Source organism: Cydia amplana, chromosome Z (genome assembly GCF_948474715.1).
Source record: "Cydia amplana chromosome Z, ilCydAmpl1.1, whole genome shotgun sequence".
NCBI classification, from domain to species: domain Eukaryota; kingdom Metazoa; phylum Arthropoda; class Insecta; order Lepidoptera; family Tortricidae; genus Cydia; species Cydia amplana.
The window spans coordinates 3,526,003-3,538,822 of record NC_086096.1 but is presented as its reverse complement, the minus strand read 5'-3'; the positions used below and the strand labels follow the sequence as shown (position 1 = coordinate 3,538,822).

The 12,820-nt window shown below is 37.9% G+C and overlaps 1 protein-coding gene across 4 annotated transcripts in view; it reads left to right on the top strand.

Annotated features, from left to right (window-relative positions):
* The first annotated feature begins 6,465 nt into the window (after positions 1 to 6,465).
* The window catches only part of LOC134660891 (glucose transporter type 1), a 68,402-nt gene continuing 62,047 nt past the window's right edge, over positions 6,466 to 12,820 (top strand). For all 4 annotated transcript variants that reach the window (XM_063516748.1, XM_063516745.1, XM_063516749.1 and 1 more), the window contains exon 1: positions 6,466 to 6,664. The gene's annotated coding sequence lies outside the window, so the exon portion shown is untranslated. The remainder of the gene's footprint in view (positions 6,665 to 12,820) is intronic.

Sequence of the window (12,820 nt, the reverse complement as noted above, 5' to 3'; positions counted from 1 at the left end):
AAAACAGTGACGTCTGACTCGTCTGAGGTTAATCCTGTGACTGTTCCGAAGGTCCCGAACAACTGACAGGCCGATATCGTCCGGCGGACTGTTAATCAGTGGGCCCCTTTAGGTTCTAAGCCACGTTTAGTATTATCAACTATATAAATCAATTTCATCTAAATCGGTCCAGCGGTTATTCAGGTTATTCTTTCCCCATACAAACTTCCACCCCCCTTATCACATCCTTAAGGGATGATTTTTTGGGATACCGTGTGTACTGTCCCGGGACTTTGTTTTGCCATTTAGTTAAGTAAATAAGTCTCGCTTTCAAATAAGTACGGCTCCCATGAGTGGACATTTGAGTCCATCTCGCTCGCCCATAATTTTGGCGTGTGAGTGGCGACTTTGTATATTATGGATAAAAATATTTGGGATAAACACAAAATTAAATGCCCCTACCGGGATCGAACCCGTGACGTCCTGCTTCGTAGGCAGGGTCACTACCGACTCAGACTAAGCTATACGAGTAGTAAATAAGATGTTTGCTCCTACTACAATCCCCACCCTGTATACAGAAAACACTTCAGGAGCAAAAAAGTTCAAACCAAAGAGCAACACAGCGCCACACGATTGCTCATATTAAAAGACCTTTCGACGTCGAATCAGAGCTGAGATTGGCACAACCTTACATTAGCGCGTGGCGAAATTTCGAACTAACGAATCCTTGGTACAAGTCCACGTGGACTGCGCGATCCAGGCGCTCAGCCGGCCGCAAATGTAACTTTGTAGCGTGGTTGGACGATTCAAAATGGCGGATGTTCTTGAGAATTGGCGGTTAAATATGACGTTTTGGAAATTCAAAATGGCCGCCATCCGTAGCTCGGTCGTGCTTGGTTTCGATACGGCGCTCTGATATTATTTATTCAATAATTGCTCTCAACTCTCGACTCAAGTACTGTGAAACTATGTTCGAGGTTATTTTGAGCTATTTCTGACCTTAATAAGACTTGGTTTAATGAGGCAAGTGCAATTTGATATCAAATTCGCGTAAAGGTCACGATAAATTGTTTTAAGTACAGAATAAGGGATTGTACAGTCAGCAGCAAAAGTTGCTAAGCGGGCGAGGTGTTAAAAATTACCTTAACACGCTCTTATTCTCTTAACAATAAAGTCGCGTCATGATAATTTTGAACAGCTGGCCCGCTTAGCAACTTCTGCTGCTGACTGTACTACAATCTGAATATATTGCTTAGGTACATCATGCTGATACAATTTTTCGAGATGCTGCGTTTTAAGATTATAAATTGTATGGAGCTGACATCTGTCACCGTACCTAATAATTTTTATTTTTTTATCTTCTTTATTTATTTATCTTCTTAGTTTAGGTCTTTTTACAATATGAATATAAAAGTAAAATAAAAAACACTTACAAAACAATAAAAAATACATATAAACATATTATAAAAAAACCTAACCTAGGGTGCCGCCAGCAGCGGGGCAAGGCCCAAGCTGCCGGTGGTCAGGGCTGCAGAGAGAGGAACCGGCGGACTATCCGCGCCGTGTCCAAGATCACCGCCTTATTTTTATTTATTATTATGAACAACATTCACTCATTCATTCACTTTCGTTTTTGCAATTAGTACCTATGTACACATGTATGTGTGTAATCATTCAGCCCAACTCTGCCAATACCTATATTAGTAAGTAGGTACATAACATACAAGCTCCAAAGCAATTAGTCATAAATAATTAACAACTCAGTTAAGAGGAAAGGGGACGCCCGATTCTCCATACAAACGACTACGTTTGTATGGAGACTACCCTATTTTCCTCTCTGGATATTAACATTATGGAAAATACTAGCTTTTGCCCGGGATTTCGTCTGCGTGGAGTTATTAATTTGCGTAGCTTATTTTTCCCCAATCTGCCTTTTATCGATTCCCCATACAAACTTCCACCCCCCTTTTCACCCCCTTAAAATATGATTTCTGGGATAAAAACTACCCTTACTACTACCCTGGGATATGTCCTTCCCCGGGACTCAAACTATCTCCATACCACGGTTCAGCGGTTTAAGCGTGAAGAGGTAACAGACCTACAGACAGACAGACAGACAGACATTTCGCATTTATAATATTATAAGTATAGATTTGTATTTTGTATGTATGAAATTAGATGTTTATTAATTTTACCCTTCGTTTGTTTTATTTTTTGTTTATTTAAGAGTTAGAAGCGAAGTACAAATTCCATACAACTTTTTAAAAGCTCCTAATTCTTATAATAATTTTTAAATCTATTGGTGAAAGCCTTTGTTTTATCTTTAAGTTTAAAATACTGTGTCTTTTTCTTTAAGAAATAAATATATCCAATCAAATCTAATCTAAAAATAACGAACGGTCATAGCCATGGTCAACATACTTTATATTGTGTAAAAATATTTTCTATATAATGTCAATACCCAGGGAGGAAAATGGGGACTACGTTGGTATAGACGTAGAGAAAAAAATACATAGATTGCTAGTGAGCAGCCATACATCAGTTTTGGTACCAAAAGACTTATCTTCACAGTCGACATCTAGCATCGAGTAGCGGAACTATCAGTACTGCTACTTGACAATAGATGTAGCACCGACCGGAAAGTCTAATGCTCAACAACATGAGACTTTCCGGTCGGTGCTACATCTATTGTCAAGTAGCAGTACTGATAATTCCGCTACTCGATGCTAGATGTCGACTGTGAAGATAATAGTTTTTTTGGTACCAATACTGATACAGGGTGGTCCAAACCTTGACGTCCAAAAAATTTTTTTAGATTCCTCAAGTCGTGAGCTATCAGAATATACCCCATGTATGTTAGCCGATTTTTCGTAGTTTTCTAATTATGATTTTTTAAACTTTTAACTTTTGTTGTGAAATTCCGGGGTTCCCATACAGGGTGGCTAAAAAATAACTACATTCCCGTTGCCAGGCAGGTTTTGGGATTATACTGAGCAAATTTTACTATGGGACCAACCCCGAAATCGCGAAAAAAAAAATCGGCTAACATACATGGGGTATATTCTGATGATAGCCCACAACGTGAGGAATCTATAAAAATTTTTGGACGTCAAGGTTTGGAGTTTTGGACCACCCTGTATATGGAGTGAGCACTCTTGTATTACTATATTTCTCTACAGTATAGATACGCGGTCGTCCACTATCGTCTAAATACTGTACGAGTCAAGTTTTGTCCCGAGGTTGCCCGGGGCTAGGGACACAAGAGGTCGTACCATGAGTCACTGACAGTATCAAAACTTACATTTACACTATCGAGAACGTAATTTTACTTTCTATACATCTCGTTTGCACTAATAGGCGAGTACGAGTGAGATGTATAGAAAGTAAATTACGTTCACGACGGCGTGTATGTGTAAGGCCTGAGTGGACGCTCGGAGCGGAGCGTTCGGCGGGGCGTGCAGCGGGGCGTCGGGCTCACGAGTAGGGCTTCCAAATACCGGACTTCTCACAATACCGGTATTAATACCGAAACTGTCTTCATCAATACCGGGATCCCGGGATCCCGGTATTGGTTATGAATCGCTTAAAAATATATAGTTTTATTAAAAAGGGGAATTAGAAAGGGTCACTGGAATTCCAGATATGTCCTAAACGCTATTACAACAATAAACAATCAATGCCGCCATCTGCAATAATTTTATTTCACACTCCAGGTTGGCAATAATTTTATCCAGTTTGTTGACTTCGCCTCACCAGTCACATTTGTAGTCCAACTTCACCAGACAACATTTTTTCAAATTTCCGTCAAAATTGGTTTGCCATTATTACAGTTATCCTTGCTCTTTCGTTTTATTTTTTGACAAAATTATAAAAACTAATTATGTCACTATTATCATATTCATCACTCACATAACTTCAGGATTCATCCACCACCAACCACCAAATATTTATCTGACGTATTAGGCAGCGATCTTGTTTCAATAATAAAATACGGACTAGAGACCAGTTAGAGTTAGACCAAGTAAAGTCTGCAACGATTTTGATAGCATACGCAGTACCAGTAAGCAGTGGAAGTGTTATTTGTACGTCATAATTTCATAGAAGCTTGACGTCTAATATAACACTTGCACTGCGCGTGCTATCAAAATCGTTGCAGACTTTTCTTGGTCTAACTCTAGATGCGTCTGACGTTTAGTAAGCTTTTTGATACAGCCGAATTTAATGGATTTAAAGGGTTTATACTGCGTATTTCCATAATTTTTTAAAATACCGGGATCCCGGTACTGCCTTTAAAAATACCGGTATTGAAAAATGCGTTTAAAAAGGCGGGATCCCGGGATCCCGAAATCCCGGGATCCCGGTATTGGAAGCCCTACTCACGGGTAATTTTAGCAGCGTGCACTAAGGCCGCTCCTATACGTTTGCATTTGTTTAACATGCACGCCGCACGCCCCGCCCCGCTGCACGCTTAACTCGAGCGTCCACTCAGGCCTTACACTATGTCAGTGCCAAACTGATGGTAGCCGTACTTGTATGTTAGTACAGTCAGCAGCAATAGTTGCTCAGCGGGCGAGTTGTTCAGAATGATCTTGACGCGACTTTATTGTTAAGAGTATAAGAGCGCGTCAAGGTAATTTTGAACACCTCGCCCGCTTAGCAACTTCTGCTGCTGACTGTACGAAAGGACCCGAAATTATTATCTAATCACGATATTGTTGGTATCATATGTGATTTTCCATCATAGAAGGGTCCTTCATGTGCATTATATCAGAATTTCCGTTGGAATTGCAGATAAAATGTTCTTCTTGTACTTGAAACATACGGACCCTTCTGTGTTGGAAAGCCACATATTTTTCAATGCTTATATATATTTGTGGACAATCTTATCTACATATAGATCGAACTGCCGGGCTAGCATGGGCGCGACAGTAACTCGCCCGCGAGACTGCCCGTCCCTGTTTAATTAATACAGTTAGAAAAAGACGGGTAGTCTATCTCGCGGGCGAGATACTCTCGCGACCCTCCTGTGTTAGGCCTACAGAGGGGCTACCGCGGAAACCGAAATTCGCAAATTGCGGGGATCTTTCTCTTTTACTCCAATGAAGGCGTAATTAGAGTGACAGAGAAAAATGCCCGCAATTTGCGAACTTTGATTTTCGTGGTTATAGCCCAGGAAGGTGTGTAAAAGCTCATGGATGGACTCTAAGGGGGTCCACTGATTATCAGGCCGCCGGACGACATTCGATGTTGCTCTGTGGTCTGTGACAGATTGTCTTTGGCGTTGAACCTACGGTGCGGATATATCGGTCATTAGCGTCCAAGTGCCGTATGCGAACTTCAAGATATTCACAAGAGACGACACGTACTAGATCCATTCTAGATACGTTATAGTTTAGATTTCAACTACTTAGTTCTCTTTTGCAGCGCAATTCGGGCAACCAATGTCACTTTTACCATCTTTTACGATAGATCGTGTTAGATATCTATAAGATGTGAATTAGATCTCTAAGTAATATCTTGTGGAAATCGTTCAAGAGTATCTGCAGAATCGCGGTAATGTCAAATTTGACAGGTTAGATCTTAAAGATATCGTTATCGTAACTTGGCGATGTCTAATAGATGTCTATTACAAAATTCGAATCGGGCCCCAAAAGGTTAAGAACGCTACGCGCATTGCTATGCCGTAGCACGGCGCCGTAGTACGGCGTAGCAGTGCGCGTACCGCGTAGCATACGCAGATTTTGACGCATAGTTGTACCTTCGATGCTGACTGTACTACGAGTGAACTCAATACCAATATCAAATCGTGATGAGAAATTAAAAATCAGAATACGGCATTAGCGTTAAATAAAAATATGAAGTCCGAAGACACAATATCAAAATCGGTTCAGCCTTTTAGTAGCTTGATGAAAACATAGGACGGAAATACATACAGGCTAACTAAACAAATAATTTTTCGGTTTACTGCAATCGGACAATAACATTAATATTCGGTTAAATTCCAAAATATGGGTATTAGAAAATCCTACATCACGACCGGCTATATCAGGGGGTTTTCATGAGTACCTATAAAATTTTATAAAGGGTCGGTAACGCACATGTGACACCTTTGACAATCATGCGGGCCACGCTCGTTTGCTATTTGTAATGAAAAAAGTCAATCCCTATGTGTAACTAGAGTTAGCCCAAGAAAAGTCTACAGCGATTTTGATAGCCCACGCAGTGCAAGTGTAATTTTTAACGTCAAACTTCTATGAAATTATGACGTATAAATAACACTTGCACTGCGTGGGCTATCAAAATCGCTGCAGACTTTTCTAGGTCTGACTCTAATTAACCGAGCCATTTAAAGGTACGGTAAACACCAAAAATCCTACGGAACCTTAAAACCATCAAAATCGGGACTCGAATTTCTTTCGCAACGAAACCCCGCAGCTTGCCATTATGACGTCACAGTTTAAGTAACGAATCACAGTAAACCAAAAGGCACCAAACACCTAGTAAGTGCAAGCGTTGTACTGCTTTACGGGTTGGGCGGCGCGCGGCGCAGGCCTGAGTGTATCGACCGCTCTCGGCTCCGGGCTTCATTCCACTAGTAGTCATGCGCGAGACATTACCCTACTGTGCCATCGACCGTGTGTACTGGGAGTGACGATGGACCAAAGGATCTAGGACCTAGTACCAGGTTAGTGCCTAAGCCGCGCCGCGAATGCCCTGCCCCATGCGAAACGGACCCACGGTCTGAGAATCTTGAAGCCCGCACTCGTGATTCTTTGCACTGTGATTCTTTAAGTTGGAGTTTGATTTTCATACGCGTACGTATTACTTTAAAGTAAACAGAATTAATATATGTGATTTAAAAAAAATAAGGTTATTACTAATTAAAATGTGTTAGAATCGTTATAGTGTCTGGCTTCAACATATATTTTTTTGTATTTATGATATTTTATTTAGCTGAGCTTGTACATTACAATGAACAAATCAATACATATATTTCTTTAATAAATTAAGTTTTAATCGTGAAAAGAAATAATGACAGATGATACGCGTTTTGTTAAGTTCGCGAATCGCAGCAAAACAACCGTTTGCCATTTTGGAAATCGATAATATTTTCTGCCCGTTGACAACTGTCAAAACGTGCTCAAAGTTTTCTATAAGTTCCTTCTGTACTATTCTGTTACAGGGTGTGCTTATTTTGATTTAATTATATGAAAAATAACAAAGTTTTCTTTTCTCTTTCGTATTTATTGTGGTTGTGTCTAAATTGACAAGTTAATTTTTATTTGTTGAATTATTTCGTTTGTGAATAAACAATGATAAGGTTACTCAACAATTAACAAAATATAAATAACTTAAATTAACTTGTAGACTAATTTAAACTTGGCACTGTTGTGGTCAAAATATTTACCAACGCGACATATAAAATTATTTAATCCAAGATTTTTTTTTGTGCACTGATTTGATATTTATTCTGTTTTGTCATAAATCAAATTTTGTTATCATTTTGCGCAAATATACATATTGATTACTCATTTTCACGTATAAACTAGTTATGTGATATATAATAAATAAGTAAAACATAACTAGTAAGCATAAATTATACTTGATATAGATAGTACGAGTACTAATATTATTAGAAAGTGAACAGCGTTGGGATGTGAAAGAATCCAGATTTTAAATATGGTAACACAGTGGTCCTCGTTAATTGTCGTATAACTTGAAGGTTGGCAACGAAGCGGTAAAATGAACGAGAAAGTAAGTAAATTCACAATAGAATGCGTATTTCATTTGGAAATGTGATAAATTAATGGACGATAAACGTAGTTTAGAAAAAGGATCCGTTCTCTTTGTCATTTAACTAAACGAATGTTTTTATTGACAGAAAGTTCAAATTCTATGCGCAGTTTTATGTGGATGGACCCTTTACCCTAATAAAATAAAAAAAGTGCCATTATTTTTATCTCGTGATCAACCCTGTTTTACGTAATATGTACTATTTATTTTGATAATACTTTGAGACAAATTAAATGTTTAGAAAGCATGTGTACTACCTTTACGTAATATCTAATAATTATAGTATATGTACCTATATAGACTGATTTTGTTATGTCTGACCATACATTGTGGAGTCACTGTACAGCCCCGAAATCGCGAAACAAATGCAATTCCATAGAAAACATTCACACATGATTCGCCGAAATGTATGAGACAGGAGATATTTGCGTTTTCGGGGTTGGTCCCTTAGTAAAAGTTGGTTAAGAATGAAATTAAATACGAGTAATATTAAGTTATTTTTGCAGTTACTACTTAACATAAAATATTTTGATATGGAATGTTCTAACACTGATTTAAACTTTCACGATTTTTACACATTATTAAATTGTACAACGGGACTTAATCGCGTATCTAAGTTTTAAGATTTACCTCCGACGTTTCGAGGACGGCGTTGTCCCCGTGGTGTTACCGCGCGAGTTTTTCGAACTACCCGCACTTGGTCTTGTTTATCCGCTTGAACGTTTTGCGCCCTAGGGATGTCACTCTGTCGACACACAACACTAACGATATTCGATTTATCGACTGTCGATATTCGTTTACGCTTACATTTACTAATGACCGATCATTCATCATTTCATTCACGCACATTCATTTTTAGGGTTCCGTACCCAAAGGGTAAAATCGGGACCCTATTACTAAGACTCCGCTGTCCGTCCGTCCGTCCGTCCGTCCGTCTGTCCGTCTGTCCGTCCGTCCGTCCGTCCGTCTGTCACCGTGAGATACAGCTATCTCACGAACCGTCATAGCTGGACAGTTGAAATTTTCACAGATGATGTATTTTTGTTGCCGCTATAACAACAAATACTAAAAACAGAATAAAATAAAGATTTAAGTGGGGCTTCGATACAACAAACGTGATTTTTGACCGAAGTTAAGCAATGTCGGGCGGGGTCAGTACTTGGATGGGTGACCGTTTTCTTGCTTGTTTTTAGGGTTCCGTAGCCAAATGGCAAAAAACGGAACCCTTATGGATTCGTCATGTCTGTCTGTCTGTCCGTCTGTCTGTCCGTCCGTATGTCACAGCCACTTTTTTCCGAAACTATAAGAACTATACTGTTGAAACTTGGTAAGTAGATGTATTCTGTGAACCGCATTAAGATTTTCACACAAAAATAGAAAAATAAACAGTAAATTTTGGGGGTTCCCCATACTTAGAACTGAAACTCAAAAATTTTTTTTTCATCAAACCCATACGTGTGAGGTATCTATGGATAGGTCTTGAAAAATGATATTGAGGTTTCTAATATCATTTTTTTCTAAACTGAATAGTTTGCGCGAGAGACACTTCCAAAGTGGTAAAATGTGTGTCCCCCCCCCCTGTAACTTCTAAAATAAGAGAATGATAAAACTAAAAAAAATATATAATGTACATTACTATGCAAACTTCCACCGAAAATTGGTTTGAACGAGATCTAGTTCGTAGTTTTTTTTTAATACGTCATAAATCCCCTAAATACGGAACCCTTCATGGGCGAGTCCGACTCGCACTTGGCCGCTTTTTTTTGCTTGTTTTGCTCTATTTTTTGTTGATGGTGCGGAACCCTTCGTGCGCGAGTGCGACTCGCACTCGGCTGGTTTATTTTTTTCATTTACGCGATTAAGTCCCGTTGTACAATTTAAATGGAATGTTCTGTCATTGAAATGAAATTATAAGGTGTTAACTAAATCTCCTTTGTTCGCATTACTCAGTGACGAAAAAACATTACTCTCTTGAGAGTAATATTATCCATGCAAGCCTTGGTGACACAAGCAAGCTTTACGTTTCCGTTTGCGATCAAGTGTGATAAAAAATATTGAGATTTTGCCAAATGGAAACACCCCATTCCTGGTCCCGGGGGGTTGAGCTGAACAATTTCCGCTCACAATCTGTTAGCTTCATCAGTGCAGCCCAACCACTTAACTCGGACCGCTCGGACGGTTTGTGTAACCATAGAGAAATAAGTAAGACAAAAGTGCTCACTCCATACATCAGTTTAGACTATTAATTTCAGTGTCTACATCTAGCATCGAGTAGCGGAACTATCAGTACTGCTACTTGACAATAGATGTAGCACCGACCGGAAAGTCTTATCTCAACAGCATAAGACTTTCCGGTCGGTGCTACATCTATTGTCAAGTAGCAGTACTGATAGTTCCGCTACTCGATGCTAGATGCTAATAGTCTTTTTGGTACTAATACTGATGTATGGAGTGAGCACTCTATGTATTTTTTTCTCTATGGTGTAACGGAAAAAACAATAATAATTATGTGAAGTCACTTTTCTTCTCGTATGGTTATTGATAACACAATTAATATTGTTCATAAATAAATAATGATGCTGATGATGATTGAGGCACAACAATGGAGGTACTAAAACCAATGGAAAATATATTGAAGATAATACGTTTTTTTTCAGTAAATGATTCTATTCGTTTTATTTTTAATAACATTGTGTAAAAGACGTAAGAAAAAAAACAACGGGTTGCACTCCGGGAGTGCCGGCAGAAGTGAAAACTCAATGAAATTGTAACAGTTTTTCGATCAGGTCACGTGTCCGACTTACGTCTTAGTCTTACGAATCTTACGGTCACGTCACCTGTCGCGAGTTTAACATTTTTTCCCCATCACAAAAAGTGCACAGTGCCGCTAAAGAAGTTTTCACTTCAAAAATATTCCTAAAAACTTTGTTTTGACGTATTTTTGGGCCAACTTTAAACTTTCACGATTCTTACACATTATTAAATTGTACAACCTGTATGTATCGTCAAGAGAGTTGAAATGTTGAAATGAATGATTAGGTACCTACACACAAAGCGACATAGGTCTGCATTATCCATTACTCGCGACCCGCCCCAGCTTCGCACGGGTTAACAAATTGTACATAAACCTTCCTCTTGAATCACTCTATCTATTAAAAAAAAACGGTTTGCACTCCGGCAGTGCCGACAAAAGTGAAAACTCAATGACTAGTCCAAAATGTCTGCAGCACGATGTATAATTGACCCATCCTCCTTTCTATTGAAAAACTTTAGTTCCGAAATTGCTCGTCAGTGAGCTTAAATTTGTAGCGTTAATTGTTTAAAATTCGAATAGAAATTCTAAAGTTACCTTGCAGACCTCGCATCTAAATATTTTGAGTCATGATATTTTGAGTTTTATTCACCAGTACTAGAGTTCATTTTTATTAGCGATTTCATCAAGATGTACCTTTATTGAATTATATTTGAGTGATATGAAGTTAGAATGTAACTGTGAGATCCTCGTATTTCAGCCCGTACAAGATTAGAACATTGAACTGTATTGCTTAATATAAAAGTCCAGTTTTAAATTGATAATTGACCTGATTATGAATATGATACGTTATGATCAGGCCTCGGAGTTTTTTTAGCACGGTAAGACTAAGGAGAGCTATGGAGTCTTTGTTAACATTAAAATTAAGTTCATACTCATACTCATCCTCATTAATTAAGTACAAGTAAATTATGTACAGCTCTAGACCTAATAAATATCAGCGATCATCACAATAACGAAATACGTAACTATATATTCATGACATAATGTGACATCTGATTTACTCATACACATATTTAGGTAAAGAGGTTTAATCATAAGTGGCCTATCACTTAAAAAAGTACTTAAGACATGCAACCTATGATTATAAACATTGGTAATACGTATTCGACATATTAAAACGATATTCCATAGATATTAAAACTGTTTATTATTCATTAAGGTTGATATAGAGCTACAATATTTTAGAATAGTTATGCGTTACTCTTCCTTACGTCTACAAAACAGTTCGTTCACACATAATGGGCAGTATAAACGTCGTAAGTCGCATTCATGGGCATCATTTTCAAGACACCAATATCAATATCTTAACAGTAATTATAGTATGTAGGTACGTTAAGTACTTAAATAAAATATTGGAGCGATGACACTGCAATATGGGTAATATAATAATATTAACATACACATATACATATTATATTATTGGGCATCATTTTCAAGACACCAATATCCTTATCTTAACAGTAATTATAGTATGTAGGTACGTTAAGTACTTAAATAAAATATTGGAGCGATGACACTGCAATATGGGTAATATAATAATATTAACATACACATATACATATTATTACTTTTTTATAATATAACATTTAATTAAATATATGTAAACAGAATTAATTACATATAAGTAGTCTAAGTATTTATAAAACGATTCGGACGAACTTAATTAATGAGGATGAGTATGAGTATGAATTTAATTTTAATGTTAACAAAGACTCCATAGCTCTCCTTAGTCTTACCGTGCTAAAAAAACTCCGAGGCCTGGTTATGATTATGACTAAAGTTCTTTGGTGAATAAAAACGAAACAACAGGCTCAGGCATAATACATTTTCGCCGCGCGGTAGAAAGAGAGGGTTACGTCTTACGTCTTACGCTCTCGCGAGTTTAACATTTTTTCCCCATCACAAACAGTGCACAGCGCCGCTAAAGGAGTTTTTACTTCATAAACCGCATCTAAATCCGTTGCGTAGTTTTAAACTTTTAAAGATCTAAGAATCAGGGAAGCGACTTTGTTTTAGGTGTACTATGTAGTGATAAAACTAGAATTCATTCTTCAAAGAAAATAAACTAAAAGCTAACATTGCCTCACACTAGCAATCTATTCTAAGATTCCAAGCGAATCAAAAATAATTCCAACACGAATCTTTCACAGATAAATTGGAGCCCATTTCTGAAAGTTATTTGAGAGCGTCTTAAAAGACACAGACTTTTAATTCCATAATGGTGCGGCTGGT